Source organism: Pleurodeles waltl, chromosome 2_2, assembly GCF_031143425.1.
Source record: "Pleurodeles waltl isolate 20211129_DDA chromosome 2_2, aPleWal1.hap1.20221129, whole genome shotgun sequence".
Classification (NCBI taxonomy): domain Eukaryota; kingdom Metazoa; phylum Chordata; class Amphibia; order Caudata; family Salamandridae; genus Pleurodeles; species Pleurodeles waltl.
The window spans coordinates 511,745,182-511,761,353 of NC_090439.1; the positions used below are offsets into that span (position 1 = coordinate 511,745,182).

At 48.3% G+C, this 16,172-nt stretch overlaps 1 protein-coding gene across 2 annotated transcripts in view; it reads left to right on the forward strand.

The window, feature by feature from the left end:
- Nucleotides 1–16,172, forward strand: part of LAMA3 (laminin subunit alpha 3) — a 933,952-nt gene that overhangs the window by 781,452 nt on the left and 136,328 nt on the right. The gene's annotated exons all lie outside the window — the stretch shown is intronic.

A 16,172-nucleotide genomic window follows, 5' to 3' on the forward strand; every position in this document is an offset into this window, starting at 1 on the left:
AGTTGTAAACTCTTAACCGAACTTTTCTTGCCAGATAAACTGAAAATGAAAAGTAAAGCAGTTTCACATAACCGGAGTTTTTTTCTTGCCACATAAATTGAAAATGAAAAGTGAAACAGTTTCACATAAGAGAGCCGATGGCCGCCATAAGTGCAAAGCAGACACACAAAAGGAAACAGAAGACCGCTTGCAGTTATCCATGTAACCGGCAAAAGTGCAAATATCCATGTAACAGGGTCAATGTCATGCAAATCGCTTGACTACTGCCCAGCAAGATCGCGGTGCCTATGAAATAAAGAGGAAAAGTAGTCCAGAAGCTACGCGGAAAACATGCAGCCTCGTATGTTTTCAGTAGTTGGCCGGTGCGCTTGAGGCGGGCTACATACCGGAAAAGGCATGACGTATGCATGCCTTTCACTAATTAAATCAAGTGAATTTTAAAAGGCAAGTCCATGAACCAACCAAACTGATGGGCGTGGTTACAAGCCCACAGAGAGATTACACCAGGGACAGAGCGCTTTGCGCACTTGACCCCAAAAAGATAGGCATGGCTTTAACCTGTCAGCACATGTAACTACAGACAATCATGTTATATGCATGCACTGCACGCATAAATGCTGTTTATGACATTAAATATTGCCCTATTGGCTTTGCGAGTGATGTGGAGAAAAGTAGCCCAAAAAATTGCTTTATCTACAGAGTGTGTAAAGGATGTAAATAATTGAATGTGACAAACAGTGTGATGGGTGAGTGTATTTTCAGATGTAAAATAGTCTATGAAGAAGGCCAATGGAGGCACTTCCTGGAAGGTGGGATTATATGCCATATAGCCAATAGCATGAGGTACTAGAGTTATACTCCTTTTGGTGGAGCCAAAGCCCACTCTAAGTAAAATATTTTACAAATGGTAACAATACGCCCTGCAGACAGCTTTGCTGTCAAGCCAGACCTAAAAAAGGAGGCAACAAATGGTAAGAAAATGAGCCTGCTGGAGTTGTGGTTTACACAATCCTTTGCAGGTACTAGACAGAACTGTGTACTGGGCCTCAATGAATGAATCTCATTTTGTAAATGCAATCTTGCATCCGATAGCCTAGCCAAATGTTTTTGTGGGTTTGCCACTTCAAGAGCAAAATGCTGTATGTTGTAGGCTGATGCTACCTTTTAATAGCATTTTGTTGGGCCAACAAGAAAGATCACTGCCAACAATATCCTGAGTTAACCAGCTGCCCAGATCTATTCATGAAGACCATCTCTCGCAATAATGAACTTTATCACCTGAGATCTAAATAATGATTACCCTTATAAGTGCACATTATCTCTATATCACTCCTCTAACTAGTCTCCCAAAAGATTTTAATAAGAAATGGGAAGCCTGACAGTAAGTTTATCTTTTCTCAAGCAGCGCCTCCCATTCTTGCTTCAGTGGCACCTGTGAAGGCCTTTGAGGCCTTTCTGTGGATAAAGACTTGGATGTCGAACAAACCTGGCCCTTGAGTTAAAAGGCTTGAGGAGGGAAACTCAAAATTTGATGTTAAATTTCTGAGCAGGTAAAGGCTAGGTAAGTGATTGCACTATCTGGACCTACGGAAATATCTGGATATATTGGCTTGCACTACTTGTGAACTATAAGTAGGTAACTATCAACAATGGGGGTGTTTTACAATGAGGTGTTCTGAGTGACATAACAGACACCAAGAGAGAGCAAAATCTTTTCTGTGATGTCACTGAAAACGTCGAGGTGAAAAACATCCCCCTTATTATTCTCTACTCAGCTTTAATTTTAGAGGGCCTGACTGACATAGGTAAGCTTTCACTTTTAAGTAGGTTTGCTATTTTTTGGTACCCTCAAACTACGAGTTAATAGTAGATGAGAACTCTGCACAAAAGAAGATAAACTTGGCAGAGAGGCACTGTCTCCCAGAGGGTAATAAAGATCAATGGATGTTTACAGGTAAAGCCCCCCTTTACCATTGCTGATGTCAGAGAAGTGAACTTTTTCACTGCAGTGACATTTCACTACTTAATTCTAATCCACCATTCCCACTGAATGCTTACTATGAAAGCCATACAGAACTTTAAATGGACACCTGTTAATAACTGGAATGCTTTTTCTCATAGCGGTTTTGGTGACATCAGACAATAAGAGAAGAGTTCTAGTTGTCTGTGTCTGACGGCACCTTAAGATGGATGAAAGGTGGCTAAAGCGTTCTTGAGCTTTAAGCAGTGAAGGTTGGAAGCACATAAAAACTAGGGGATTAAAAGAGCTGACTTGACGCTCTTGAATTCTGAATATGAGCTGCTTCCCAATGAACATGGAGAAGGTTTTACAACAAGCTTCCTTCACATGGAACTGGGAGCTGAAGACCCCCTGAGCCAGAAGGCAGGGAAGGTTCCCTGAGCATAGGTGAAGGATGCTTCTCCATTATACTCTACTTTATTCCACTGTATGACACTCCACTCCGCAACACTCCACTGTAACATATTCAATGTATGCCACTTCACTGTACGCTACTCCACTCTACGCCCCTCCAGTGTATGGCACTCCACTCTAGGACACTTCATTCTATGCTATTAGATTGGACCCTATGCCAATATACAACACTCCACTGTTTGCTATTACACTCTACCCCATGCCACTTTACTCCAATGTACACAACTCCATTAACCGCAGCTCCACTGTACGCTACTGACTCCACTGTACACTATTCCCCTCTAAGGCCACGCCACTGTAAAACACTCTTCTTCATGCCACTTCACTGTATTTCACTCTACTATATGGTACTCCAGTATATATGCTATTCCACTCTATGCAATTCTACTCTGTACCACTCTATGTTATTCCACTGTATACCAATCCAGTGTATTTACTCCACTCTGTGCCACTCCAGGGTATGCCACTCCACTCTACCCCACTCCATTGTATACTATTCTATTGGACGCTACTCCACTGTACTCCACTTCACTGTATGCTATTACACTCTACCCCGTTCCAGTGTATGCCACTCCAGTCTACACCACTTCACTGTACACCACTCCTCTCTACTCTATGCTATTCTACTCTTCGCTAGTGGTTTCCAACCTTTTGATTCCTGAGGACCCCCAACTGAATCATTACTGGAAGCCAAGAACCCCCAAGCAATTTGTATGATTACATTTCAAACATTAAAACAGTAATTCACACAAAATATAACAAGCACACCGCAAAGAAATACTCAAATTGCTGAAGATATAATTATTTTATGTTGAAAAAATATGCAAAAATTTAAACATTTTATTGGGAAGGTTGGAGCTGCATCTCGGTGTGTAACTTTTCAATGTTTGGTTTTATTTAGGAAAGGAGAATTCTCAGGTCAGATTCTACATTTCCAGAGCGATTTCTGTTTTTATTTTTTAGGTAGGGGAGATCTGAGAAAGCTTTTTCACATACATATGTGGTATGGAATGGAAGTCAACCATGAGGGCCTCTCATCTATCCCTAGCCTCTCTGTCACATGAAATTCATTTGTTGTATAGCACCTCCCATACCATGGTAGGGTGTCAGAACACTTTACAGTGGGCTGCAAGGTGTAGGATTCACATGTCATCAACACTGGTCGGTATTTTCTAAGAGTGCTTGGTCTGGAGAAGCACAAACTCAGGATTCAGAAAACAACACAGTGGTTAGCGTTGACTTTAATAATAAGAATGTATTTCTACACAAGCAAACATTTTTTAGTAGCATAAGGAAAATGAAAGACTGGGAAAAATCAACTTTTTAATTTGTGCCATGCAGTTTGCCTGCAGCTCCTTAATGGCAGTTCAAAGTTTACTGTGCTAGATTATGATTATGAACTGCACAGTAACAAAAGAATCTCTGAGACAAAAGCAGTAACCCACGGTGGCATGCCCATAAAATGCTGTTCTTTGCATAATACACATTCTTTGTAGCAGGCATATTAGCCATCTGAGTTACCTTTGACTCAAAACTGCTCCTTCCCAAAACTCTCATTCCTCTCCAGCAGGTACATTAATCACTAGACTTATCTTTACACTTTTATTGTTGCTGTACAAGGAGCTTTGCAGTGCTTTTAAAACTGCTGAACAAAGGAAGTAATAAATATTAAAAAACGCATGCACATGTTTGTCAGAGGCCCCAGCTGGAGAAGTGCCTTCCTCCCAGCCCAGGCCTGCAAACCCCCTGGGAGTGCATCACGGACCACTGGGGGTCCACGTACCACAGGTTGGGAACCAGTGCTCTATTCTATTCCACTCTACGCTATTCTAATCTACACCACTCCACTGTACTCCAGTGTATGCTATTCCACTGTAAGCCACTCCATTCTACGCTATTACACTATACCCAACTTCAATCTTTGACCCTCTGCTGTATGGTATTCCACTCTACCCCAGTCCACTGTATGCTATTCCACTCTACTCCGCCCCACAATGCACCACTCCAGTCTATACCACTTCACTGTATGCCACTCCACTGTACGCTATTAAACTATATGCTATTACACTTTATGCCACTCCACTGTATGCTACTAACCTATATGGTATTACAGTCCACGCACTCCACTGTACATCACTCCAGTCTATGCCACTCCACTCTATGCCATTCCACTTTATGCCACTCCATTCTACACTACTCCACTCTACACCACTCCAGTGTACTCTCCTCCACACCCTATAACTCCAATCTACAAAACCCTACTACACTCTGTGCTACTCTGTTCGACTCTGCACCACTCTATCACCATACACTCCACTGTCCAAATTTGCACTGAACTCTATGCTGTACACTCTATTGTACAACACTTTACTTCACTCTATGACAGTTTCCAGCACTGAAGAACACAGCACTCCACTCTATTGTATGAGATGCCACTCCAATGTACAGGTTTCCTTGATTCTACACTATGCCACTTCAATTTATGCCACTCCACTCTACACTAATCCACTGTACCCTACCCCACTCCACACCACTCCACTATACGCTATTCCACTCTATGCCACTCCACTCTTTAATACTACATTACACAGTATTCCACTGTATGCTATTCCAGTGTGCGCCTCTCCACCCTACGCCACTACGTTGTATGACACTGTCCTCCATTCTATATAACTTCACTCTATAAAAGTTTACCACACTTCATGGCACGCTACAACATTCTACTCCACTCTTTCCCTGTAAACTCCACTGTCCAATTCTATATTCCATTTTATTCCCATACACTCCAATGTACAACACTCTATTCCACTGTACAGCACTTTTCTATATGACACAGCACTCCACTGTACGAGACCCCACTCCAGTTTATAACAGTTTACTACCTAAGCTATGCCAGTACACTCTACTCCATGCCACTATACTCTATAACACCCAAATACACTCTATTATACTTTACTCCACACTATGGCCCTCATTACGACCCTGGCAGTTGGTGATAAAGTGGCGATACTACCGTCAACCGGCCGGAGGTAATAAATATGAAATTATGACCACGGCAGAAACCGCTCAGACAGCCACTATAACACACCGACCACCAGGGCAAACCAACAGGCACCACGGCATTAACTGCCTACAGCCAGGCAGAAGACAATGTTCTGTCCACTGAATTATGAGACATCAAACGACCACCTTTTCCGGGGCGGTACCAACGACATCAAAAGCCTGGCGGAAACAGATTTCAGAAGTGAAAGGACTCACCTGTGGAGACTCAGGGAAGCACCACGACGCCATGGAGCCCGAGTTGCATGTGTTCCTCATGATCTTCTAACTTCTGCTCCATTACGAACACCAATGCCCGCGAAGATGACCACGGTGAGAACTGCCGCCTAGCACACAGGGGCGGGGGGGAGGAAAAAAAGAGTGACACACACATGCAACACACCCACCCCCAACACCATACACATAACCAGATGCAGTAACATTACATATACACCCAGTACCCCCAGGAATAATGCAAGGACAAAAGGAATTGATTAATGTGAGTGTAATAAGATAAAATACTATAAATACGTGCATCAAAATCAACATGTATATACATATTTACAAATGTAGGGACACTGCCCAGTCCTCAATGTCTGTGGGCCACAGGGCCACATCACATAGTCCAAGGCCCCCCTTACTCCTGCAACAACACGGAGAGAACACTGCAGGGGCATCAGTTCGAAAAGAGACAGGCACCTTAGGGGGACAGGGAATGGGGGGCACCTCAGCCGGAAGATGGTACAATGCCACTGTCCTGGAGGGGGCTACATGCAATCACTCTGTCATGGGGAGTGAAAGGCCACAGTCTCTCAAGTGGGTGGCTTCCCCACATGCTCTGGAGGGGGCAACATGCCCTATGCTTGGTCTTGGGGAGTGAAAGGCCACAGTCTTTCAAGTGTGTGATTTGCCCACTTCCTGGTCCTGGGGAGTGCAAGGCCACAGTCTCTCAAGTGGATGGCTTGTTCCACTGGTTCTGGAGGGGGCATTGTGCCCAGTGAGCTTCATCCTGTGGAGGATGGGGTGAGTGGATGGCTTCTCCACTGGTTCTGGAGCGTGCATTGTGCCCAGTGAGCTTCTTCCTGTGGGGGATGGTGAGTGGATGGCTTCTCCACTGGTTCTGCTGGCAGTGGTGCTGGCGGTGGTGCTGGCAGTGGTGGGGGGAGGCTACAGCCCTTCCCCTGCGGCCTCGGACGGCTGAACCACCATGGTTGGTGGTGGGGGCTCTGACTGTGTCCCAGCAGCATGCCTCTTGTCCTTTCGGCCAGCAGCTGGGGTGCCTCCTTGCCCTTCCTTTTAGCAGCTGGGGGTGCCTCCTTGCTCTTCCTTTCATCAACTGGGGTGTCTCCTTGCCCTTCCTTTTGGCAGCTGGGGTGCCTCCTTGCCCTTCCTTTTAGCAGCTGGGGGTGCCTCCTTGCCCTTCCTTGCAGCACTTGGTGCAGGCACCCTTTCAGTGTGGCTGCCTGGTGCCTGGGATCCTCTCCCACCTGTGCCCGTGGAATGGGTGGCTGAGGTGCTTGCCTGGGTTTTGACTGCCCTGGCCTGACGTGAGGGACGGGGGGGGAAGGGTAGGAAAGAGGTCAATGGTGGAGAGGAAAAGCTTCTTAGGGACATTGGGGCGGGAAGAGGGAGATGGTTTGGGAGTGGAGGAAGAGGGATTGGTGGTAGGATGTGTCTGTCTGCCTTGTTTGGGTGCAGGTGCATGGGCTGGATGCTGTTGTGAGGTGGATGGCTGTCGGGTGTCTGAGTGCTTGCGTACTTTGGGAGGAGGGGGCACAGACACAGTGGGAGAGGAAACAGGGGACGTGTGCATTGAAGTGAGGGTGGTGACTGCCAGTGAGGGGCGTGTGCTGTTAGGTGTGCTGGTGATGGGGGTAGTGGATAAGGATGTAGTGCATGCAGGTGTGAGTGGAGACGAAACCTGGAGGGAGGTGGACGAGGAGGAGGAGGGGGCAACAGTGGAGGCAGTGGATGTTGGTATGTCTGATTCTGGATGGTATTTGTGTGAGTGCCTGTGGGATAAAGTGTGGTGCTTGTGTTTGCCATGTCCACTCTTGTGTGTTGTCCTAGGTGCATGCTCGTCTGACTGTGTGCTTGGGATAGGTTTGGGTTGAGGGGAATGGGATTGGGTAGAGGAAGTTGGAGGGGGGAGGCTAGAAACAGGGACAATGGCTGCCATCAGAGAGGAGGCCAGAGCCTGGATTGATCTCTGTTGGGCCGCCATGCCAGTGTGAATGCCCTCCAGGAATGCATTTGTCTGTTGCATTTGGGCTGCCAGCCCCTGGATGGCATTCACAATGGATGACTGCCCGACAGAGATGGATCGCAGGAGGTCAATAGCCTCCTCACTCAGGGCAGCAGGGCTAACTGGGGCAGGGCCTGAGGTGCCTGGGGCAAAGGAGATGCCCACCCTTCTGGGTAAGCAGGCACGGGAAACTCGCTGAGGGGCTGCTGGGAGGGCGGTGCTGGTAGTGGGGTGGCGGCTGTACCTGTAGATCAAATCATTAACATTTATAAAGCGCGCTACTCACTCGTGCGGGTCTCAAGGCGCTAGGGGGAAAGGGGTTACTGCTGCTCGAAGAGCCAGGTCTTGAGGAGTCTCCGGAATACGGAGTGGTCCTGGGTGGTCCTGAGGCTGGTGGGGAGGGTGTTCCAGGTCTTGGCCGCCAGGTAGGAGAAGGACCTCCCACCCGCCGTGGAGCGGCGGATGCGAGGGACGGCGGCGAGAGCGAGGCCGGTGGAACAGAGGAGACGGGTGGGGGCGTAGAAGCTGAGGCGTCGGTTGAGGTATTCTGGTCCCTTGTCATGGAGGGCTTTGTGTGCGTGGGTGAGAAGTCGGAAGGTGATCCTTTTGCTGACTGGGAGCCAATGCAGGTGTCTCAGGTGGGCGGAGATGTGGCTGTTGCGGGGTACGTCGAGGATGAGGCGGGCGGAGGCGTTTTGAATACGTTGCAGACGTTTTTGGAGTTTAGCGGTGGTCCCAGCATACAGGGTGTTGCCGTGATCTAGGCGGCTAGTGACGAGGGCGTGGGTCACGGTTCTTCTGGTGTCGGCGGGGATCCAGGAAAAGATCTTGCGGAGCATGCGGAGGGTGAGGAAGCAGGCGGAGGACACGGCGTTGACTTGTTTGGTCATGGTGAGAAGAGGGTCCCAGATGAAGCCGGGGTTGCGGGCGTGGTCAGAGGGGGTTGGTGCGGTGCCAAGGGCCGTGAGCCACCAGGAGTCGTCCCATGCGGTCGGGGTGTTGCCGAGGATGAGGACTTCCGTTTTGTCTGAGTTCAGTTTCAGACGGCTGAGCCTCATCCAATCTGCGACGTCCTTCATACCATCTTGTAGGTTGGTCTTTGCGCTGGCGGGGTCCTTGGTGAGGGAGAGTATAAGTTGGGTGTCGTCAGCGTAGGAGGTGATGATGATGTGCTTGCGTACGATGTCGGCGAGGGGGCTCATGTAGACATTGAAGAGTGTCGGGCTGAGCGAGGAGCCTTGAGGGACGCCGCAGATGATCTCGGTGGGGTCTGAGCGAAAAGGTGGGGGTGGGCACAGAGGTGTCTGCCACCACTAGGGAGCTTCCATCAGAGGAGGAATCCGTGTCCAAACTGTCCCCCCCTGTCTCCGCCTTGGTGCTCCCCTCGCCCTCCGTCCCACTGGGGCCCTCACCGTTGGTGGATTCGGCATCCTGGGTCCTGTGGGATGCAGCTCCCTCCGTCGCTGGTGTCTCTGCTCGGCCACCAGATGATGCTAATGCACATAGGGACAGGGTTACAAAACAAAAAGGGGGGGAGACACAAAGGATACACTTGGTCAATGGCGCCAACAACACCACCGTTGGCGTACATGACACACTCACACACAGGGAACAGCCCTACACACTAGGCAATGAACTACCAGTCACAATGCTAGTCACCAGCCCATGGATAGGGACACCTAAAGCCCATTGCAGCATACCTGAGACCCACAGACCCCTGCCCAGTAGTGGATGCCTATTATCTTGGTTGGAGTACTTTCACATCAGAACCCTGCCCAACATGGGACCAACCCTGCTATACCAGGCCTGGCCTAGGGGCACCCACAGGGCCCACACCCCCCACCCGGATCCGACTCCACAATGCGAAGGTTGTATATTGGGCTATTGTACTCACCCCCTTGTGGCTGCTGTGATGCCCACAAGCGCCCATGTAGGTCCAGATAGGCCACTGCCAGTATGCAGGCCATCAGGGGGTTCAGGGTTCGACGGGCACCCCTTCCATGTTGGAAGGCCATCCCCAGCTGGGCCCCCGCCGTCTTCTGTGCCCAGCGTCTCAGGTCCTCCCACCGTTTCCGGCAGTGGGTGCGCAGCCTGCCGTAGACCCCCAGGGTCCGCACGTCCATGGTGATGGCATGCCATATACCCTTCTTTTGATGGGCGCTGACCTACAGGGAAATGGACACAGGGAAAGGTATTAGTCTGACCGTCCTGCCTGTTGCACTCATGGCCCACCATGCCCCTTCCCATCCCCAGTAGCACAGACATGGTCCACCATACATGCTGCACGCTGCCCAGGGGCCATCCACCACCCACCCCCTACATGAGGCCTTCACACACAGCACTCCATGCATTCACGCACCATGCATCGTACTCACGGTGTACTCACCTGTTGGTCTGGAGGCCCATACAGCATTCGGTACTGGGGTAGGACCCCATCCACCAGTCTCTCCAACTCTGCCGAAGTGAAGGCAGGGGCCCTTTCCCCAGTAACACGAGCCGTAGTCAGTTCCAGACACAGGTCACAGCAGCACATGCAGTGTAGGTCCTCTCCTGATGAAGGTCAGGTAGCAAGTGAGTGAACAGATAGAAAATGGCGGTGACGTGCGTGGCAGTGCATACCATCACCGCCGGCGTACATCACCATTGGCGACTGTACCCCATAGGGCCCAATGTTAACCAATGAGGAGTTGCACAGAGGTTTTCGACCGCCTCCCGCAACGGCGCACAACGTCAGTTTAATTACCTCATATCCACCTGTCCCTCCATACAGGACAGGCGGACAACATTTGAGGAGGGGGCAGGCCATGGATCTTAACTGTGTCACAGTGCACAAATGCACCATATGGACATCTCCAAAAAAATAACGTCACAATCACAACATGCATTGAACTGTAGTGGTTGGAATTAAGAGATAATGGCCAGCTGCTCACCATTTTGCCCCCTAGATTGCAACCGCTGTGGATGAATAGGAGATGGAGACATCCCCCCGTGTATAGACCCCTGGTGGACTTGGCAATACAGGAAGACAGGCACATTATCCTCACCTATAGACTGGACAAGGACACAATCACAGAGCTGTGTGCCCAATTGGAGCCTGACCTAATCTCTGCTCTTCATCACCCCACCGGGATCCCCCCTCTTGTGCAAGTGCTATCAGTGCTCCATTTCCTGGCAACTGGCTCCTTCCAAGTGACAGTGGGCTTGGCAGCAGGAATGTCACAGCCAATCTTCTCAATAGTGCTGACAAGACTGTTGTCTGCCCTTATTAAACACATGTGCAGCTACATTGTTTTCCCCTAGGTGGAGGATTTGGCCACAGTTAAAGCTGATTTCTATGCAATGGGACATATACCCAACATTATTGAGGCAATTGATGGAACACATATAGCATTTGTCCCCCCAACCCGGCGAAATGAACAGGTGTTCGGAAATCGAAAGAGCTTTCCCTCCATGAATGTGCAGATGGTGTGTTTGGTGGACCAGTACATCTCCCACGTCAATGCAAAATATCCTGTGTCAGTGCATGATGCCTTTATCCTGAGGAAAAGCAGCATCCCAAATGTGATGGGCCAACTCCAGAGGCACAGGGTGTGGCTAATAGGTGAGCCCTGGTTCCCACACAGTATATGTTGGTGTATGGGTATGGTGTGGGCCCTAAGGGTTAGTGTGTGGCTGACAGTTGTCCCTCGATATTTGCAGGTGACTCTGGTTACCCCAACCTGTCATGGCTCCCGACCCCTGTGAGGTATGCCAGGACAAGGGCAGAGGAACGTTACAATGAGGCACATGGGTGAACAAGAAGAATTACAGAGAGGACCTTTGGCCTCCTGAAGGCCAGGTTTCGTTGCCTCGATCTAACAGGTGGATCCCTGTGCTACTCACCCAAGAAGGTCTGCCAGATCATCGTGGCTTGCTGTATGTATCACAACCTTGCCTTGCGTCGCCAGGTGCCTTTTCTGCAGGAGGAAGAGGCTGGAGATGGCCGTGTGGCAGCAGTAGATCCTGTGGACAGTGAAGATGAGGAGGCAGAGGATGAGGTTGAGGACAACAGAAATGCAATAATTTGTCAATACTTCCAATGACACACAGGTAAGACAGTGTAAATTCACATTTAATTGACAGTTTTGAGTTTTACATTGTCACTGGCAGGCTGTTTTTCCCACTTTTATGGCCACTCACTGTACCCTTTGGCATCTCTATTTGCAGATATGTGTGCCCCACTATCGCTCCTGGTGTGTTGTCTGCAGCCAACTACAGGTCTTTCCTATGTATACATTACTGTACAGTTGATTTGCAAAGTTTAAACCCTGTTAAACAAATACATACTCAAATCATTTGACATACTCCATACTTGTATTTTTTCAAAGGGTGTTTATTTAAGTGCTAAGAAGTAGAGGGGGTAGTGGAATGGGCTGGGTTGATGATGGAGGAAAGTCCAGGGTATTGTTCCAGTCTATTGGTAGCACAGGTGCATTGTCCAAGGGGGCATAGGAAGTGGAGCAATGGCAGTTCAAGGTGGAGAGGGTGACAGAGTGGGACACAAGGGTGACAATCAGGAGAGTCTTACTTCCTGGCGGGGGTCTTGGCAATAGTCTCTGTCTTCTGCCTGGATCGCGGGGAACGGTTGCAGGGTGGAGGGGTGCTGGTGGCCTGTTGGTCCTGTGGTGGGGCCTCCTGTCCACTAGCAGCAGCGTAGGTGGAGAGCTATTCGTCGGTTTGGCTAGTGTCAGGGGCCCGGCGGTGTGCCACTGCCTCCCTCATTGTGTTGGCCATGTCTGCCAGCACCCCTGCAATGGAGACCAGGGTGGTGCTGATGTCCTTCAAGTCCTCCCTGATCCCTAGGTACTGTCCCTCCTGCAGCCGCATGTTCTCCTGCAACTTGTCCAGTATCTGGCCCAGCGTATCCTGGGAATGTTGGTATGCTCCCAGGATCGCGGTGAGTGCCTCCTGGAGAGTCGGTTCCCTGGGCCTTTCCTCCCCCTGTCGCACATCACTCCTCCCAGTTTCCCTTTTGTCCTGTGCATCTGTCCCCTGAACCGTGTGCCCACTGCCACTGGCCCCAGGTCCCTGATCGTCCCGTGTTTGTGGGGTGGCCTGGGGGCCCTGTAGAGGTGGACACACTGCTGATTGACGTGTCCTGGGGACAGAGGTATGGGCCTGCTGGGTGGGTGCTGTGGTGGTGTTTCCTGACAGGGGAACGCTCTGTGGTGGTGTGTGACTGTCCGGAGATCCCTGGTGGGCCAGGTTGGTCATTCAGATCCAGGCGACCAGAGTTGCTGTCATCACTGTGGGCCTCTTCCTGGGGGGGGGGGGGGGCTGGATGTTGCCGGCACCTCTTCTACAGTGACATTGGCTGGGGTACCTGTGGGGATGTGAATGCAGTTTTATTGTTTCTGCGTGTGACATATGCGGGTGCTCTTGCTGTGTATCTCTCTGGTGGCAATTCTTTCTAGTCGTAAAGGGTTGTAGGTAATGTGGGTCTGTGTTTTATAGTAGTGTGGGTGTGTGGGCGTGGTGTGTGAATGGGTGTCAGGTGTGTGTAGCTTGAATTGTCCGATGTGGTGTAGTTTTGTTAGGTTGTGTGTATTTTGAGCGCGTCAGTATGTACCGCCAATGGTTTACCACCATTGAATGTCCGCTGCGGTGATTCGTGGGTCATAATGTTGTGGGCATAGTTCTGTTGGCGTAACGGTGTGGGTTTTGCTACCTCCAGTTTATCACTGACCTTTGGGCTGGCAGACTTGTGTGTGTGGCTGTATAGTGACGGATTGGTATGTGTGTGTCATAATATGCTTGGCGGTTATCTGCCGCTGTGGCGTTATGTTGGTGGCAGTCAGCATGGCGGTAAGTGGGATTTACCGCCAATGTCATAATGAGGGCCTGTGTCATACCATTCCACTCAACTCTACTCCACTGTATGAGATTTTACCTCACTCTACTCTAGTATACAAGTATCCACTGTATGCAGCTCCACTGTTTTACACACCACTGTACTCTACGTAACTCCACTCTACAACACTGATACACTGTATGCCACTCTCCGACACTTTACATTTGTCTATACCCCTTCACTCCACTGTACATCACTGTACTATACTGTATGCCACTGTACAACACTCTACTCCACTCTACTGTGCAATACTCTAGTCCACTATACAACACTACACACAAATCTTTGTTTGCCACTGCACCTCACTTTACTCCACTCCACTCTGACACAGTACTCCACTCTACCACACTATTCAACTCTACACCTTTCAATGCCATTGTACTCTATAACACTGTATGCCAATTCACTGTACCACACTCTACAACACTGCACTGTACTGTATTGTACACCACTCCACTCTACAAAAATCAACTAGAATGTATGCCACTCTACTCTACTGTAGTCTGCACCACTTTCCAATACTGTACGACACCCCACTACAGTTTTCTCTACCACACAGTACTCCAATGTATGACACTTTACTCAACTGTATGATACGCCACTCCACTGTACTGCACTGCACACCACTATGTCTACGCCACGCCTCTCCACTCTATGACACTTTACTGAACTCTACAGTGTACTCTCAATGTACTGTACTCTGCTTTACTCCACTCTACTACACTTTATCCCACTCTATGCCACTGTACTATACTCTGCTTTACTGTCCGAGACTCTACTCCACTTCATGCAACTTTACTCTACAACACTGTATTACACTCTGATACTCTAATCCATTCTATGACCATCCACTCTACGCCACTGTATTACACCGTATGACACTCAACAACACACCACTTAGCTTCTCTCTACGATACCCCAATCCTCTATATGACACAGCACTCCACGCTACAACACTGTCCTCCACTGTACTCTACGACACTTAATTAACTCTATGACACTCAACTTCGTCCTTGACACTCTAAAACACTCTACTCCACTCTGTCAGTCTAGGACACCCTACTTTACTGTTCAATATGCCATTCCACTGTACACCTCGCTGCTCCTGTCTATGATACTTGACTCCACTATATCAGACACCATGCCACTACACTATAGAACACTTTACTACACCGTACGATATGCTACTACTCCACTCGATTCCAATCTACAATACTCCAGTCTATGACAATGGACTTTACAACACTCGCCTCAACTGTACTGTACGACAGTCCACATAACACCTCTTGTGACACTGGACTGTTTCTTCATCTGGTTCTCTGACCGGGAGGGTGGGCCACTTTAGAGCCAAAGGCATTCCTTATCTTGGGAAGTGACACAAGCACAATTGGGCTGCATTGTAGCAACAGGAGACCTTTTGGGAGCATCTATAACTACTCTTTCACTGACTTCCTGCAGAGTATCCTTGGATATCATATTTAGACTGAGACGTAGGATTATTTCCGGTTGCACCAGTGAATGTATTACCATTTTACTGCAACCATTCCCCAGGTCACTGTTTGCCCTGATGAGACCCTAATATTCCTTAAAATGGTCGAAACGTTGTTGACAACCAACAAGACAGACCTTGTGTTCCTTTCATACCATAGATGAACTACAGTATGGATAGATTTGTAAAAAACGATATGGAGGATGTCTGGATGATTATATACCAATACACCAATAAATGTTAAACAACAGTGATTTTCCTAATTTATGGTCTTTTTGTGGTGTCTGTTTTCACTTGGGGAGCACTTCAATGCACTATGTGTCAGTGTTTTTGAAAAAACATTTGTTTTGATTCTCATGGTGATTTATAATAAATGTCTTTGGTGCATTTCAGTACTGGTAGCATAATATAGCATTGTGATAACCTTGACAGAAATATAACTGTCCAGATGAAAGAGTTGATTTGTTGATTGATTCAGCTGCATGAATTCCTGCCTTTTTGTACAATATTTTTTAATGAGTTTTACCTGAATGTGTGCTCTTTTCAAATATTAAACCAGATTCACACAAACATTCGGGTCACTCTTGTAACTAATTAAACAGGACTGTTTGAAACACATTTTTATTAACAATTTTAAAAAGAACCATTGACATTCAATGAAAAAACAAAGCTAAGTTATAGTTAGGAACATTTATTTTTCCTATACAAACCAATTTTAAACTATATCAAGTTATATTTATAATTTTAATTTACGATTTATCCACCACCTTCAAATTATTATAAGCAGAGGACCATATATACCCTCTTTTCGGTTTGCCAACCAGACAACACTAACCATAGCTCACCACTTTACCACGCAGTGTGGTTTCACAAATAATGATACTCCACTGTGCAACACTACACTGTACGAGACTCTCCACCGCTCTACTGCACAACACTACTCTCGAAAACACTGAGCTATACAACACTGTACTCCACTGAACTCCACTCTATCCCACTACAATCTACAACAATCTGGTACACGCTATGCTACTCTATGACACTCTACTCAGTGATACTCCACTCAACCACACTC